Below are 18,453 nucleotides of genomic sequence, written 5' to 3'. Positions count from 1 at the left end.
CTCCAACAGATTGCTCAGGGACAAAGAATTGTGAATAAAATCAATTCAGGTGGAGTTCAGAGGTGGTGGCCAAGAGCTGGTAGGCAGGTGGGATTTGGTAGCTCCTATGAAGATACTGAACGGTGCTGAGCCATGAGCATCCACGTGTGTGAGTGGGGATGAGGAGTGGGAGAAACCTTGTGTCGCTTCTTCAGGCTGGGGTCAGCTTCATGGGACTTACATAGGGTGCTGGGATGCTGGGAAGAAGCCGATGGACCACTTTTCCAAGGGGACACAGAAAGAGAGAGAGAGGGAGGCAGGGGAAGGAGGGGCTGGGGAGAAAACGGGAGAGAAAAAGGGAGAGAGAGAGTGTGGGGAGGAGGGGAAATGAAAGGATATTATTTTTTTTGTATCTGTCATTTCCCTGCTATCTCCCATATGACTTCTTAATCCATCAGAATGCTGGGAAGATAATGTTTTGGGCGAAATAACATGAGAGAGAGGATAGACTCCCAAGGACCAATATCTTTATTGCTCGGAGGATAAACGGATTATGTCAGCCATTTTCTGTTGCTGACAGCTTTTCTTATTAACCGATTTTATTTTTTAATCTTCCAGGGAAGAAATATGGTTTTATGTCACAATAAAACGCCGGTCACATCTAATTCTGCCCTCAAACAAACAGATTTCTGAAAGCCTTGCAGAGAAATTTGAAATAACTTTAAAGAGGGGGTTTTTGGATAAAGTCTTTATCCAGAGGCTTGTTCAACCGCAGTGTAAAAGGTTTAGAGAGAGTGAGAGAGGGAGTGAGTGAGAGAGAGAGAAGGAGGGAGAGGGAGAGAAAAGTCCCTCACAGTTGTTTTTCCCCGGTTGATCCCTATTAAAAGAAACTCTTCATTGTGGTGTACTCAAGGAAATGCAGCTCAGACGAAAGAGTCACATGAATGTTAACAAATATGGCTATTTGTGTGGCTTACGCGCTGCGCCGGGCTTAGGGATGTTGTGTGTGACACTCAGAGAATGAGGGAAGCAATCATTAGCATCCCAGCAACCTGCTTAGCCGCCCGCTTTCATGCTCCCCCTTTTGATCTGACACTTTTTTGCTTCAGTTTTGCTGGGATTACTGCGGGAGATGCTAATAAAGTATCACACACATTGTAGGCAGAGTGATAAGAAAGTCTGCTCGGGCGAAACTTTGGAGTTCGGAGCCAAGCAGGCTTTGTACTTGTTGCTGCTTTTACCAGGACAGAACTGGAAACTGGGAGGGGTTTGGTGAACTCCTTTTTTCCTTCCCCCAATATAACCCTGTGTACAGACCCTGCACATTCCCTGTGCATCTTCTGCGGGGATTCAGAGCAGTCTTCGTGAAGCTGCTCACATCCCCGTTGCCTGTGGGTATTTCCTTTCAACACACTGACTTGGGGGGCTGAATTGACTGCCATTCCCCAACGAGACGCCACTGCCCTACCTTTCCCTCTTCTCTTTTTTTAGGAAACACAACTTCTGCTCATTGCAAACACTGGGGAGTAGAGCAGTGGTCTTTGGAAGTCTTTGTGCGCACCAAAGCGAGGAACCCATCCAGCTCTCAGCATCCTTTTTCAGCACACTGCTGCCCCTAAAGCATCAGCTGCCGTCACAGGGAGGAGACACAAGGAATTAAAGCTCGGGACCATCTCTTGGGGTTGGTATGTTACCAGTTTTGTTGTTCTTTTTTAGGGAAGTCTATGTTTACACTGCCCTGGGGTTATACAAATATACCTTGGCAGTCTCCCCTTCTAAAGAGCTTACGGCCTGAACCAAAAGCATTAATAGCTTTTGTTTTACCAGTGGCCAAAGGCAGCTGCATCTCTGGCACTCTCAGCCTGCACCACCTCCACAAGCACAGCCATTCTGCCTCAAATGTTGGGTGCTCAAAGCTGTGGCAGCAGCAAAGAGCAGCGGCTGCTTTGCCCAATGGGCAGGTGCCCCCGAGCTCCTGTTCTCCATCCTGAGACCCAGGATCTCCTGCAGTTTAGGATCTCAAAAGATACCAAGCCAACACTGCCTGCCCTGGCCTATAAACCCTCAGCAGGCAGTGGTAGTATTCCCTTCAATGCAAATGTACAAATAGCTACCTTGATAACTGTTAATATTATACCCTCTTACCCACAAAGTGTTGAGACTGATGGGGAAAACAGGCTCAGGTTCTCCACATGGTGTGTCCCTCACAAGGCTGGGTCACAAGAAGACTCATATCACTCTGAGAAGTTCCCCTGGATCTGGGTTTGGGGATGTGGTTCTGATGCTGGAGCAGGTCCTGACTACTGCCTTGTGGCAGTGAGTTCCACAGGTAAAGAGCTGACAGCACAGAAAATATTCTCATTTTTCAGAGGCAAAGAACTGAGATCTGTCTCTCTTTTCTCCGACAATTTTTATTCTCAATAGCTTTGGCAGAGCTGTCCCTCTCTCCAAGGTAAGCCGTCCCAATCCTTCCATTCTCCCTTCTGATTATGGGCATGAATAACATCTAATATTCTTATTGCCCACCTCCAACCCCCCTAATACTGCTGTAGGCTTTTCAAGAGGAAAACCAATAGTGCAAATATCACTGTGGACAGAACTGCATCTCTGATGTACATAAAGGCATTAACACATCCTGCAGTCCATGTCTGGGCAGCCACATGGCTGCTATACCATTGCACTGCTGCTGCACATGGAGCAGAGGTCTCTGCTGAGCTGCCTGAAGCTTCATTGGAACTTCCTGCTTCACCCAGTTGAAATTAAAACCTGATGGTGATGGATAATTTCAGTGTCTGTGGTGAGAGTTGTTGCACACGTGTTTCGGGCAGCTCCCTGCTGGATACAGGAGGAGCCAGGCCACACCTCCACCCCAGCTCTGATCCCCCATCTGCTAGCACTGGCTACATCATGTGGGCTGTGATGCACTGAGCTTTGTGGCACCTCTGAGAAGATAAGACCACCCCATGGGTTCTCAAGTGGAAGGACAAGCCAGATCCTGGCCAAGGGCATGGCTATCAGCTTCTGTGTACCTGGAGGGGATTAGAAGACTCATCTCCCACCAAGTGTTTTCCCAAGTCCTCCATTCAGAGGTCCAGGTTGGACCCTTTGAACCTGTGTGCATCTCTGGACCTGGGGATGTTGCATACCCAAGGAAATCAAACTGAGTTTTTGGGTGGTGGCTCCAAGGTCAATGTATTTATGGATGAACTCAGCCCCTGAGCAGCCCTTTGATGAACATTTGGTGCTGTCCCACTGGCGAGCACCCTTCCCAGGGCCACACTGGTTTCACTGTGAGACCAAAGCAGTAGCCGAGCAGAGAACAAATAAATCCACATTAATCCCAGCTCCGTTAGAAACACAGAAAATAAATAAATGCTGTTTTCAAATGTGGAAAAAGAAAAAAAAATCAATAGGGAAAGAAATATTATTTTTAATCTTCTAAGAGGTTTTTACAAACAACAGGGAGGGGAAAAAATTGAAAGCCATGAAAAAAGACTTGCCAATGTCCTTTTAACCTTTATTTATTATCACTCAGTCCACATCAGCCCCTGACTGCAAGATAATTTGGAATTTCATTTTAATTTCAATGTATCACATAATTCAACACAGCTTTCCGTGATTTTTTATATTTTTTTTTGTACTGAAAACTTAAAAAAAATCTCTCTATAGGAAATGCATCTAAAAAAAAAACCCACAACCCCAACAACAACGCCATAACCCTTCTGCAGCAGTTACTTAATTTATAACTTGAAAAGGGTTTGTGCTAAAATATGATAAAAATAAAATCAACAAACTTCAAAAAAGGAATATTCTTTAATAACATGCTTAACTTGAAGGGTGCCTGCTCCTCTGCTTTTCTTTAGCTTTGTCTGCTGCTTGCATTAGAGTGCAGGCTGGTTGGAGGCTGGCTTTTTGGAAGCCTTGTATGGCGCGTTGTTTGGGTTTATTTCATGGCGTTTGAGTCTGGCTGTGTTAATGGGGAGTTGAGGAGTGTGGGAAGGAAGGTGAACAAAGGGCTTGTGTCAGCAGCAAGGGACAAGAAGCTTATCCAATGGACACCACATCCTGGTATCCTTCCTTCTGTGTGTGGGTTCCCACCGAAGCTGCCTTTGCTTTTCCTGGCCCACACCTCTTGTGAGGAGGCACCAGCACAGGCTGCCCAGGGGGTGGTGGAGTCACCATCTGTGGAGCTGTACAAGAAAAGGGTAGATGTTGCATTGAGGGATGTGGTCTAGAGCAGTCACAGGCACAGGTTGATGGTTGGACTGGGTGATCTTAGTGGTCTTTTTCAAGCCTTATGATTCTATGATTACATGTTGTCCTCAAGACCACTTGTCCAAGCTGACAGCACGATCTGCCACCCCTTCATGCAGCAAACTGTAGGTTCCCTGGACATTGTCCCCGTCTGGGGCTATAATTAGTGTTAGTTTGAGGAGCATTACCTTCTTGCACATGAGCATGTGCATCTGTATCTCAATCCATGCCAAAAATCCTCAACGGGGCAGACTGAGCAGAAATGGGGGAGAAGAAACTTCCCAATGCAAACAGCCTGTTTAATGAATTCCTCAGTCTCGTGCTCATTTATTGTTGTGGAGCTCCCTTGATTGCATCATTTTTCTTGCAAATCATGACTAATTTGTAAAAGGAGTTCCTTGGGCCCCTCTCTCTCTCTCTTTTTTTTTTTTACTACATTTTTATTTTAAAAAATTCCAGGACATTAATTTACTTAATAGGACCTGACTCAAATGGTGCATTTTGCCTCAGATCTTGGCACTGGTTGTGGGCAGGAGGGATCTCATATATTCATGTCAGTTCCTCTCCACAGCCATCTTTATCAAGGGCCTCCTGAAGTGGCGGACACAAAAGGGTTGTTTGTACTCCAAATTGCCTGTTGTTACAGGGCTCCAAAAGGACCCATCTCCCATCCCTAAGCTGCTCACTGAGCTTGCAGAGAAGATGGGAGAGAAAATGGACATCAGAACTCACAGCAGCTCCTGGTGGTTAATCCACTATGGCCTAGCCATGGAAAAAGGCAGTAAGTGAAAACGCTCTTTCACTGTATGTTGATGCGTGGTACAGGGACTTGTGATTGCCTGTCTGAAAGCATCCAAAAAATGTCACCAAGGGGTTCTTGCATTGCAAATACAAGCACCATAACTTGCCAGCTGGGGAGCTGTGAAGAGTCTGGAGCACAAGTATTATGAGAAGCAGCTGAGGGAACTGGGATGGGTCAGTCTGGAGAAGAGGAGGCTCAGGGGGAGACCTCATTGCTCTCTGCAACTCCCTGAGAAGAGGCTGTGGTGAGGCCGGCGTCAGCATCTGCTCCCAGGTAGCATCAGTAGGACAAGGGGTGATGGCCTCAAGTTGTGTTTTCATGGGAAAATGGACAGCAGATAATATTAAGAGACACTGAAAGAAGGGGTATATGCAGTCAGGGAAGAACACATACCTGGTCATAGGAAATGGTGCACTTGTAATGGGGTTGTGGAGATAATGCTTCTGCACACAGCGTCTGGACACCAAGGGTCTTGCTTGGTAAGATGTGGAAAGGTACAGATGAAGTTTCCCTCTCCAGGCAGGAGTGAGAGATGTCTACCAGCACTAAGAAAAAGCTGGAGGGCCAGGAGAGAGTGGGGAAGGCAAATGCTGGAAAAGGAGCCCAAGGACCCCACTTCTCAGCCCCATTACTGTGCCTCTCTGGGAGCTGACCTGCTGAGAGGCAATGCATTTCCGTGCAGCCCTAATCCTGCTGTCATTTCTAAATGGAGAATGACAGTGTAGCCTAGTCTTGGCAGAAACACGGCTTTTTGAATCAATGGAACCATCCACCAGCATCCCCCTTCCTATTTCATCAAAAACCTACGGGTAAGAATTGATAGTTGTTAGAGGTATAAAGAGAAATAATTTCAGTGTTCAGATATTCATGGCGCCCCAATGGCTGAGCCTAAAGGGGTCTACAAGAGCTGATGTTTATTCTTAATTTTCTCTGGCTGTTCCTGTCAGGGGAAATAATCTTACGGACCATTCTAATAAGAAAAACAAGAAGAGCTCAGGAGCTGCTGCACCTTGGACTGATCAGCCCACACCAGCCCCGCAGAGACAGCGATTTCACGCGGGTGTTATGCACTATAACACGCAAGCACGAGCGCTCAGTCTGGGAGCAGAACAGCAAACTCATCATGCCCTATTTAGCAAAATGTTCACTGCCAACATGAAATTCTGACCCTCACATTTTATTAAAGGGATTATATCTTAAAGCAAACTATTTCGGTCCCTTAGCTAGCTCCTTTCTGTGGAAACTTGCAAGACAATTTTGAGGACCGTGGAGGGATCAAGATGAAACACTTCTGCTTTGCCCACTTATTTCTTCAGATGTGCTCAGATCCTTCCTCTCCTCTGGTATGTCCCACCTCGTGGTGTCAGCAGCCATTTGCAAAGCATCCTTGGCTTTAGTCTCATCCCGCTTGCAATTAAATGCATGGAATTAAACAGGTTGCTGTAGGGTCAGCTCTTTTGCTGGTGACAAATAGCCCTGCTAAATCACCTGCGTAACTCAAGAAGGGCATCTCCAAGGCCAGAGGGGCTGGAAAGGCAGTTTTACCCTCAATTGTTTTTGTGAGGGTTTGAATCCATCCTAGTTAATGGTAAAAATATACAGTTTCTATTGTGTATGATTTCATATGCATGTTGCAAAGAAGTGGGGGTGGGCCACATGTTGGGGTAGATTTGATAGAACAGCTTTGTGTCAAATGAATAGGTGGGTTTATTATAGACTTCCCTTGCTCCAAGCTTCAGATGAGAGAAATCCTATAATCCCGCCCTACTTTAATACTGGATTAATGTGGATTTGTTAATAAAATGCTAGTGAAATCGAGAATAATTTGTAATTAACTCAAACTTCTACTCCCGGCATCATTTTGAGTATCTTTTAATAAAAATGAGGAGCAGTTTCAGAGGCTGCACGCACTCCAGCAGAGCAATGCAAGTTGGAGCCTTGGTGAAAAACATGAAACAACTGCAGCAAAGTAATGTGGGCTCATGGTAAAAGACATAGAAATAGCAGACACAACTTGGGAGGTGCTGGGAAATATATGATACCAGCACCCCATTCTGATTCAGTGCACCAGCACTTGTGAGAATAAAACCCTAACTGTTAACCCCCAAAACAAGGAGTATACCACCAGGCTAATGTGACAGGAACAATATGGAAACTGCTTAGCAGGTACAGCAGGTTTAGAATTATAGCCTTAATACTGCCCAGTGCTACCTCCTCAGCAGCATTAAAAGATCATGGACCGTGTACATGGATTTCAGACAAGATGCTTTTCTGATCTAAAATCTTTATAGGCGCACAGAAATAGAGGATTTGTCCTACCAGATCAGAATGGCAGGCCATCCATCTCCAAATCCTGCCTCTTGCAGTGGTTAAAAAAATGAACTAAAAAGGCTGATTTGTACTGCTCAAAAGATAACTGCGCTCTGCTCGGCTGTGCGGCAGCAGAAAGGCATAAGAGTGAGACGTGGAAAAGGCAATTTTACCCAGGTTAACTTTTGCAAAGATTTGCAGCTGTTGGAGTTAATTCTGAAAATATACGGGCTGTATGGCTCAGGATTGCATAGATACGCCCTGTGACAGAGGTGGTTGGGTTGGGAGAAGGGCCTGGGTGGTGGTCTTAAAGGAGCAGCATGGGGGATTTGCCTTCTCTAGGCAGGAGATGTTCAAGGCGTATTGTGGGAACATTAAATAGGTGAAGGTAGCCACAAAATGGAAGGGTGTAAGCTTCCTGCATGTTCAGGAGCAATAGGATCGATAATGGGTCTTGAGTGGGGCAATGGAGAACTAAGTTAAAGATGCTAAGCATGCAGAGGAGAGGCATCATGATAAATGACCAGTTGAAACTGTGAGATTTACACTGTGGACACCTTGGAGAAGAGGCTGAGAGCAGGACACGTGGAGGTGGTACTACCTGAGCTGGTGGGATGTCCTTCACTCTTTCCCTGCCATGTGTCCTGTGGCCCTCTGATGGGGACAACATGGTCAGGTATTCCCCTACCCTAAAAGCCACATAACCAGGTCTGTAGAGGACTCCAAAGACAGCCATAGGGCTCCTGCCTATACTCTGCAGAAGCACCAAACTACCAGACACCAAAAACTGATTGTTTTAAATAAATGGAACCATTATCCTACTACTGTTCTGTCAATACTGCAGACCTCTCTCCTGCTCAGAGACCTCAAGAACAAACTACTTGGCACCTGGCTGATCTCTGCTTTCACTGCTGTCCTCAGTGATTCAGTTGTGCTCTGAGGTTAGCTGAGGTATTTGTGTGTCTTGAATCCATCTGGAACCTCACCATTTAATTTGGATCATTCTTACTTGCACCTTTGTTGTCTGTATTCTTTGTGACTTTGTCATCTGCTGGGCTGGTTTTTTTTTTCTTTTCCTTTCCACTTCGGCCCTGACATGGCGAGTCTTTGTCTAAGGCTACGACTCAGAAAGGCCTGGAGTGTGGATGGTGTCACGAGAGTGCCAGAAGTCCTCTCTCTTGAACAGAGGTGACTTTGTACAGAGAGATCTAATAACCTTTTATGAGACCAATCAGTACAATTGGAAGAAATTGACAAGTATTCAGGCAGACAAACCCTTTTGTATCTCTCCAAAATTCACATTCTCTTTAAAAGACTTTGCTTGAAACAGTTACCAGAGCATTTACAGAAAATGTTCTCTGGGAACGAATGCAGAGTCTCTCTCAAAGAGACAATTTTCGGGTCAAATGCTTCACTTCCATCTTTGCTTTGGGCTGAAAACAAGGATTTAGTTGCCTTTGGGTTCTTTGGACACTAATGGAGTGTCAGAACGGAGACCATCTGCAGAACACACGGTGCTTCCTACTGCTGCAGACCAAGAAGACCAGTTATTTTATGTACCTCTATCATGGCTTCTCTTACTCGTGCTATCATGCTAAATTATGTATCCACAATCTTTCTCAGCTCTCCTTGCATGGATCTCTTTCCATGCACTTAATATTTTCATTTGCCCTCCCCTACGCCTTTCCTTGGTCTGCACCTTGAAGCAGAGAGGACAGAATAGAAAACACTATTCTGAGCAAGGGTGTATCGCACAGTTCTGTGATTCAATTACAACATTTTCAGTACTATTTTTAAGCATAGCTTGGCATTTTCTTGGCTTTCTGGATTTCAAGACTGCACTGAGCTTTTGGCAAAGACAACCGGGATGTTGCACTAACAGCTTCCAAGTCATTCTCATTTTGTGGCGCCCTAAGGAAAATCTCTTTCCCTGAAGGAAGTTGTCATGCACAGGGAAAGAATCCTGTTTGCCCTGGGAAGCTGGCCCTGCCGAACCTTTAAAGGTGTCTTTATCACATCTCCAGGACAGGAGAGGAAGGAAAAATAAAGCAGTCTGGGAGTGTGTGTCACAGAGGGCTCACAGGAAAAGAAATCTGATCATCTGTGGTCTGCCAAGACCACTGTCCCCTGGCCATCACTGGGGGTTTGGCAGTGGAGGCACTGGGCCCTTCAGTAGGCTCTCAGTGAGGCTTTAATGCCTGTGTGAGGAAGGGCAGACTGCTGAATGCTCTTGTTGCTCAAACTGAAGCAGTAGCTTTACGTCACAGGGCTGAGTTTCATTTCACTTTAAGCTTGGCAACGTCAATCGAACAGCCTTCGCTGGGGTTAGAAGGGGCTGCAAGAAAGGCGAATCAAAGAGCGTTCCCCAGTGTAAGTGGTTTGCTGTGGTTTGAGAACAGGAGCTGCTCACACCTCCTGCAGCGCTGCTTGATGTGGAGGTCAGAGGAGATGAGTCAGTTCCCACATGAGTATTGAAAACAAGAAAAAGAGCCATGCAAGAAACATGCTCCTCACATACTGATACATCCTCAGTCTCCACAAGCTGGAGTCACGTTGGCTGGACAGAGCTTGAAGATGCTGCCAAGCAGATAACTGTCCCATTTGGCAGAAGGAATCCCAGTGGAGCTGGCTGCTTTGTGACACCCCTTCTGGGCCCTGCGGCTTGTGCTGAGGAGCATTTCACTTATCAAGGAGTCCTGCCTCAAAGCTATGCCTGTGAGCAAACACTGTGAGCATCAGTCCCAGGTCTAATGTCCAAAGGGCTCAAGGAGGCAATTCCCAAGGCTGTCTGACCTCAGTCTGCCACGTGAGGACTCTTTAGGACCTATCAGACCATAAGCATGACCAATTAATGCTAATGCTCCTGGCCTTGTTAGTTGTGATGGAGCTTCCCAAGGGTAACGGGGCTAAATGAGCAATACATATCAAAGAGCAACTGAGAAGCCATTATTGCCTCTTTGTTGATTCGAGGAAGATGTGATGAACTAGGTACTAATTACATTTAAAAATGATGTATTCTAAACCAATCTCGTCTCTAATTAATGTCAGCATAGATGGAGACATTCCCACTTCACAGCAGCCTAAGCAAAATACTAGTTATTGAAGGCAACACATGCTTAGTAGCTCTGGGATGTGTAGTAAGAGCATGTCTTGAACAGGGGGCAGGGAATTCCCAGTCCCAAAGAGCTGAAGGAGATGCAGGTCATATCAGGGTGCCTCAAATACCTTTTTATTGAGTCCCACATCATTTCATGGCACCGTGCGTGCAGTCCCACGCACGCGCATTGCCCAAAGCAATTCTTCCCCAGCATCAGGAAAGTTCCTCTTTCCACTTAAATGGCTTCCCTCCCCTCCCCCCCACCCCGGATTCATTTTTACTTTATTTTATTTTTTTATTTATTTCTCTTCTGTATCCTTTTCAATCTGGAAAGTGACTTGGCCTCTCTTCCCCCCATCTATTTTCCTCCTGCCACTATTCAGTTTAGGCATGAAACACAGAACTAGATTGAAAGCATTCAATGGCCATTCAATCGGAGAAGAAAAGAGCCCCTCAGAGCTTTATTAGATATGAAGATCCACAATAAAAATCAATTTCTGCCTCTTTATGCAGTTTAAATGACAAAGCACCCACCCATTCTGCAGCCATTGTGCCTGGGAAATGTAATTCAGTGCTGGAGCTGGGACCAGAACACCACGGACTCGCTGACCTGCACCGGCAGATTCCAATATGATACAGACCTTCGCAGATAATGACAGCCACTTCATCTCACCGCAGGGGAAAAAAAAAGTTATCTGATATCTTTGAGGGTTAAAAGGCTATGTGGGCAGCATTTTTAATAGCACTCTAAATCAGCATCTTCAAAATACCTCTACTTCTTTTTTTTCCTAACTTCTTCCATCTGCCTGTTCCATTTTTGGCCATAGTCTTCTGTAGCCTTGGTGCATGAAGGGAAGAGTCCTTCCCAGACACTTTGTTGAACTGGAGAGGATTAGAGCTCAAACTTGGTGACTGCAAACATTCATTCAATCCATGTGACATGCAGGAATTCATATAGGGGATGTCTGCAGCACTCTGGCTGAGCCAGGGCTCTGAGTGCTGTGGGACAGCTTCAGGCAATGATGAACCATGCCGAAGGGCGAGGAGCATCCTCAGGGCTTCTGTCCGCATCACTCAGCATCCCATGGCTGGCAGCAACCACTGCATGCACATCAGAGTCATAGAATTGTAGAGGGTGGAAAGGAGCACTAAGATAACCAGATCCAAACCCTGCCCATGTGCCTCAGTGCCATATCCCCTGGTCTTTCAGAGAACTAGTATTTCCTAATGTCCAGCCTGAATCTCCCCTGGTGCAGCTTGGAGCCATTCCCTCCGGTCCTATCACCAGTTACATGAGAGAAGAAGATGGAGGATGTCCAAAGATATTATAAATATGGCACAGTACTTTCAGTCCTGGGTCGTCTGTATGGTGGCTTGTGGGTGGAAAATGAGATTCAAAGCAAAAGACACTGAGACTGCAACATGTTTTATGGTGGGATGCAGAAGGAGAGGAAACAAGGCTTGGTACCTTACAGCAAGAAGATCTGTGATGATGACAGGATGCATGAGTATGAAAGGAAATAGAGCCCTAGCATGATGCAACCCTAGGATGCAACCTAAGTGAAGTGTTTCCAGTGGAAAGAAGGAATTATAACGCCATTGTATTCTGCACCAGATATTGTGTGGAATTGTATCCACACCATTGTATCCTTGTGTGGAAGACCTCAGATCTTTTGGTCACCCATATCTGAGGAAGAGCCATGAATGGGTAACACTTGAATAGTGAGCGTGTCCCATGAATGGGATGAGAACTTGGCTTGGTTACTCCAGCAAAAGGAAATGTGGGAAAATATAGGAAATATATTAGAGAATTAAGTAGGAGGGAAAGAAAAGAGTTACTCCAGTCAAAGGACAAGAACCAAATGAATTAATTTCAGCAGAAAATCAAAGACAATGAGAAGATTAATATTCTGGAAGAGCCTATAGAGGCTGTAAGAGGGACAAAAAGAAGAGGCATGCATCACTTGTGGGCACAGATGGCTCCTTCCAATCCCTGTGACATTAAAAGGCAGCATAAAGAAAAATGTGGCTCAATTTTGCACATATATAAATATATATATATTTATATATATATTCCACAGGGAAGGTTTGCCCAAATTAGCACACCTTTGAGGTCAGGTTCTGTGCCAAGCAGAAAAGCATTGCAAACATCAGGAAGAGAGGAGGGACATTTGGTGGAAGATTCCAGACAAATTACTCCTGATCCTTCATGTGAACCAAAAGCACTAAACTCCCCAAATGTGCAGAGTTAGCACAGATTTATGGTAGAACATCAAAAGCTGCATCAATTCTGGCTACTTGTCTGCTGGTCCAGTTACAGCCACAGACACGAGGGAGCAAAAAGGCAGTGAAGCAACAGAAAGGAGTTCCCATGTTGATTGGTCAACCTCTTGTCTACCTTCCAGGAGCTGGGGTTGGTAGCTTTGTCTTTGAGGAGCTCTTTGGTGAGAGAGATGGCCAGATCTGGTTCAACCAAACTCACTGTTAAGAAATACCCACAGCAAATTGTGCTCCCTGCTCATGCTGCCTCATGTCCCAGGAGTTGCCTTGTCTCTGCTTGGCTTTCTCCTTCTCCCAGTCCCTCCAGGCTTGGACCCAGAAATCCCATACATTGTACAGCACACTCAGTCTGTGCTGGCTCTGTGCCCCTGGCCCCAGCCCAGAACCAGAACCAATCCCCTGGCAGACATGGTAAGACAACAGTGATTCAGCCATAGGTGAAACAGGAAGTGAATGACAGAGCATCAGGCAAGAACCAAAAATGTGAAGTTCCTGCCAGCCAAATCCTTCAGCTGCAAGAAGGTGCTTGTACAACAGGCCAGAGAGTGGAGCAAGGAGACATCTGGAGAGAAAGCAACTGGGGATGTGCTCCTCTGGGGCTCATGATTTTAAAGCAGGGGCAGCAGATAGATTTGTTCAGTATAAAGAAATATAGAATCATCAAGGCTGGAAAAGGCCCCTCAGATCCGCAAGTCCAATCCCAGCCCACCCCACCATGCCCACTGTCCATGTCCCTCTGTGCCACATCTCCACAGCTCCAGGGATGGTGACCCCCACCTCCCTGTGCAGCTGTGCAGTGCCTTGCTGCTCTTTATGAGAAGAGATCTTTCCTAATATCCAACCTGAGATGTAAATGTGTCAGTGTAGTTTCTGTTTTCAAAGAAGATGAGGCCAGTCAATAAAGCAGCGCAGCAACAGAACAAGAGACAACAGACACAACCAGAAGAGGGCATTCAACTGGACTTAACCAGCAGTGCTTCAAGTTGTGGGTGCTCAAACACTGTGACAGAGGCCAGGAATCTGAATTCAAAGAGGAAATCGCTTTGCACAAGGAATTTAGGAAGCCCTGTGGCTGTCTAGGTGGTAGGAGCAAGACTAGTCCTGCTGTGCTGGCAGATGCAACCCATGATGCCTGTTCCAGATCCATGGAACCAGAGCTCGGGAGTTTCCACACAGATCTGGAAATATCTGCAAAAAACATCCTATCTTTATTAGTTCCCTTCACATGCCCCCCAGTCTAAATTCTTTTGTCACATTGGTCACATTTGTGCTTGGGTCTCTTTTCACCTTTTTTCCCCTTAAAGCAATGGATTAAAACAAATGATGTAAAAAAAAGGAGAGTCCATCCCCACCCCAACCATGTGCCTTTGGAGCCAGGGCTTTTGGGAGTGTAACCAAGGTCAGGGGAGGCATGCTTAAAGTCATGAGCTAGCAATGTTTCTACATCCCTAACAAAATGGAGAGAGAAAGACCAAGTAAGAGAACCTTCCATCTGCAGTGATGAAAATGGACACTCCCCCAGTTTTGGTCTCTTGCCGTGCAAGCTGATGGGTTGATCCTGCTCAGCAGCAGTAGCAAAGGAGACAAGTCGCTGATCTGCCAATGGTTTGGGTTATTTTTTTCTGGACTGGGTGTATCTCATCAGTGATGATCACTGGACATTGTATTTGCACATAAAAAACTAGGGATGCAAGTGGAGTAACATCCACCATCAAAACTTTCTTTGAGAATTCATTGCTTATCTCATAGGGATCTCTGGAGATCAAACATGTTTAGGATGAGGCTCCAGACAAAACACTACCACGAGGAGCCAGCAAGTCTATTTTCATAGTAGGCCACCATACTTAAGTTTTGAATATGGGAGAACCTTCTGGCAATGCAAGATGCTCATCATTTACAGCAACCACATACCACGACTTTGCAGGTCAGCAGCAACTTACTGGAGCCCACTTGACATTCCTCTAAGTTTCAGAAATGATAGTTAATACTGGCAGAAACTGCAGCCAGAAAATAACAGATAATGTGCACATGAAATCTCATTCCATGCGGTATTTTTCCAGACATACTGGGTGATGCCATAAGACCACTGAAAATATTGCATAATATCTTAATGCACATAGGTGATCCATTGTCATCTCAGATAACATCCTTCACCTCATTTATCAAAGAGTGCAGCTCTTTCTCTGTGTGCTTCTGGAGTTGATCCATAGCCAAGCAGGCAGCTTTGTGCAGATGTTTAGAAGAATATCAGAATAAAATGAGCAATACTCTTGCACCATTGTATTGCAAATTGATTGAACCTGGTACTCAGCTGGTGCCCTTGCTAGGCTGGCCAGCAGAAGGTCAATAGCTGGCTTGAGACTGCTTGTGATGTCTATTGCAGATCCTCATCTCAGAGATTCAGTGGAGTTTTCTTTACCATTTTATTTTTTCAGTGTGACCTGTGTCTGAGGTTTTATTTCTATGGAGAAGATTTATAGCAAGTACTGATAGAACAAGACCTCTCTTCTTTTCCATGCAGATTTATGGCTAAAAACAGAGGGGTCTGGGGAAAAACAAACAAACAAACAAATAAATAAATAGATGATTTAATAGAAAAGAAAAGGAACAGTAAAATGGAAGGGTTCAGCTTCAAACAGTGATATCTTTGCAGATGAAACCTAATTAAGGATTAATGGATCATGGGAGCAGATCACCTATGCATCTGGAAGCTGGTCAAGTACATTGCATACACACAAGGATAAGGCCTAATACTGAGAAAAAGTTGTCAACTGAGTTGTTCCAAAATTGAAGTTCAAGTGGGAAAAAAGGCAATTATTAGGGGAAAACACACCTGAAAGGAGCAGCACCTTGTTCTATTGATGCATCTAGCTCCAGTATCTCAAGAGCTTTCTGCTTTTTCAGATGGCAGACCCCAGGTCAGCAATTTGCTTTGTTTTTCATGTAGGTACTCCAAAATGGGCTTTGATTTTACAGAAATGTGTGAGCCAAGTTCTGATTTTGTAAAAGCCAGGCCAAGCATCTTCTTCGTCCAGCCTGCATTTGAAAAGAACCAGTACTGGCGACGATGAGTTCAGATAAATGGGGATGGCACTGAATCGTTTCTGCTGTGTATGGATGTGTAGGTGGCCATTCAGGGACTGTACCAGGCTGAGGATCCTCCACCCTTTTCCCATAGCACATGTAGGTCTGGGGGAGACACTGGGAAATGGGAAGGCACAACTGAGCAAGACTTGGTGTGTGTCTGAATGCTGGCAGCCATGGGGAAAACATTGGCCAGAGTTTGGTAGTACAAACCCAACAGAGCCCTGTTGGCTTTTACTGGCCAAGGACCTGCCCTGGATTTAAAGAAACCAAAAATGAGCGTTCTTTGCCACCACACACACCTGCATACACACCTGAAGAAAGCCATCCTGCCTTCGTAGAGCAGCCAACCCCAAGGCAGCCCAAAGCCCAGCAGACCTCTCCACCTCGCCCTGCAACACTCACGTCTTCCATTCCCTCTTCCTCCCTTAAATGAGTTTTCTAAAATCCTTTGTCCTTCTCCCCCAGGGAAGGGAAAGTGGAGAAGGGTTTATTTATTTAGACTGTTTTGCTGCCTGATCAGAATTACCCGTCTGAGAGGGGGATTTGAATTGCACCTTATCTGGGGTCTTTCTCTGTCTCCTTAATGCTTGAAATCAGAAGCTTTGCTGCGCTTATTTATTTATTTTTAATTATACCAGAAAGAGAAAGGGAATGAACAGTGAAGTTAAAATGAAATTAAATAAACAAAAACAACAGCAACAACTTTAAAAGTACAATGCGAATGAAAAATGATGGCTTTACTCTTTGCCTTAAAGTAAAATAGCTTTTATCTTCCAACACCCCCCCCCCCCCTTACAACAGCCTCCTCTACCTAGATAATACATTTGGTTAGATTTATTTGCTCAGCCCAGAAAACTTGACACTAAGGGGATTATTTAGTTTTAGATTCGCTGTAGTCCATAGTAATAGCCAACAGGGAAAGGAATGAAGCAGCGATATTAGCAGGAAGATGGGAGGGGAGGGTGGACGGGGGAGGGGGTGGCAGGGACTGCAGCTAAGCAAAACTGCTTGCATAAACACCATTAAGAAGATTTAGACATTGCTTTTCTTATCATCAGCACTCCTGGAAGAAATAAAAAAATAAATAAATAAATAAAAGGGAGAGAGAGAGAGAGAGAGAAAGGAGAAAGGAAAAGGGACAGGCCCTGACTTGCTGTGCATGCGTTTCCATCAAGGTTCAATAGAAAAATAAAACCGGCCCCGCGTCCATCTGCAGCAATTCTGCCAACCTCTCCAAGTTACCCCATCACGGTCCAAAGCAGACATTTGTTCCACGTGTTAAAAGGAGGAAGGAGCAAGTCCAAAGAGGAGAAAACGCATCATTTCCCCACACCGACTCGGGTAATTTCATACATATCCAAGGGAGCACATTTCTTTTCCTGTAAAATGCTTGAAATTTCTTTGTGTACTACTGAGAAGTTGAATGTGCTCTGTGTAAGAGGAGGAAGGGGTCTATGGTAGAGAGGTGTTGGGCTTTATAAGGCAGAGCCATTGGCAGCCCAACCTTAAGGACGCATGGTCCCCATCCACCAACTATGGACCCCGCTGGTGGACTCAGCCATCAAGAGGAGTGGGCAAAGGAAGGCACTGAGAACTTTGCTCTTCTGCAGAATGAGATGTGTGGGGAGTCACAGACATTAGAATAGCTTTCTAAGAGGTTGTAGGCTGGGGTAGGTCACCACGCAGCAGTTGTCCATTTGGGATGGCTCACATCAGCCACTAGTGGAGAGATGTCCAACCAGTGCTCTTGCACAGGAGCATAGGACCAAGCTGCTTTTCTCTCTCCCCACAATGCCTGACTACAATAACCTCTAAGCCTGATAGAAGCACACATGCCCTGGGAGAGCAAAAATAGGTTATCTGTGTTCACTTGATGAGGATACCATAAGCTGGTCCTCTGGCTTCCTTGTGTGAGCATGCTTTGTCCCAGGGGTGTGGTGGGGACATTTGACAGCCCAGATGACCACATCTCCCATCTTCTTCTCTGCTCCACTGGGTAAGCACAAAGTTTCTCCTTGGACCTTTTTCTTCCCCAGGGTATTTGTTTGCATCACAGCCCAAAGTCTTGAGTCAGCAGATCTCAGCTGCTGAAGCATCCACAGGAAGGGAACACGGGCTATTTTAGAAGTTATAATGCTCTGAATTTTAAACAAAACATCCAGCGCTCTGGAAGAGACATAAACCTTCACGCTTCAGGGCACAAAAAATCTTCCAGTTACTGGGGATTAGGAGGGAAGTGTCCTTGGAGGCAGGTATTGTGGAGCTGCCAATGAAGAGACTTCTTACCCTTTACTCTGTGTGAGCCGGATAAAAAATGAGAATTCTGATTCATGATGAACTCTGTGGCTTCGGGGTTTGACCTTTATTCCATGTGGGCATGAGGCTGAGACCTTGCAAATTCCTTACTGGAAAGAGAACCCACGTATCTCAGTAAGGGCACATATAAGAAAGAAGAGGCAGCCATGAAAGATAGAGGAAATTGGAGTTCAGTTGGTTAATCTACACTTCAGAAAGGATTGCCGTATTCCAGGTGACTGCTACGTTAACTCTGACTACAAGAATTGAATTAAGGGCTGAGTTTTCCAGTATTTATCACTTTGGCAAGTAGATTATTTGATAGTCAACTTGTGCCTTTTTTGTGCCT

At 45.4% G+C, this 18,453-nt stretch overlaps 1 long non-coding RNA gene across 8 annotated transcripts in view; it reads left to right on the top strand.

Moving 5' to 3' along the window:
* Positions 1-18,453, top strand: part of LOC116653862 (uncharacterized) — a 73,561-nt gene that overhangs the window by 36,047 nt on the left and 19,061 nt on the right. For 2 of the 8 annotated variants that reach the window (XR_014933515.1, XR_014933514.1), the window contains one exon: positions 1,471-7,364. This is a non-coding gene — a long non-coding RNA (uncharacterized LOC116653862). Of the gene's footprint in view, positions 1-1,470; positions 7,365-18,453 lie in introns of those variants that run through there. The other 6 variants (XR_014933519.1, XR_014933520.1, XR_014933517.1 and 3 more) reach the window with 6 other exon arrangements.

Source organism: Coturnix japonica, chromosome 12 (assembly GCF_054131305.1).
Source record: "Coturnix japonica strain WE chromosome 12, WE-NBRP24, whole genome shotgun sequence".
NCBI lineage: Eukaryota > Metazoa > Chordata > Aves > Galliformes > Phasianidae > Coturnix > Coturnix japonica.
This window is presented reverse-complemented; position numbering and strand designations above follow the sequence as displayed.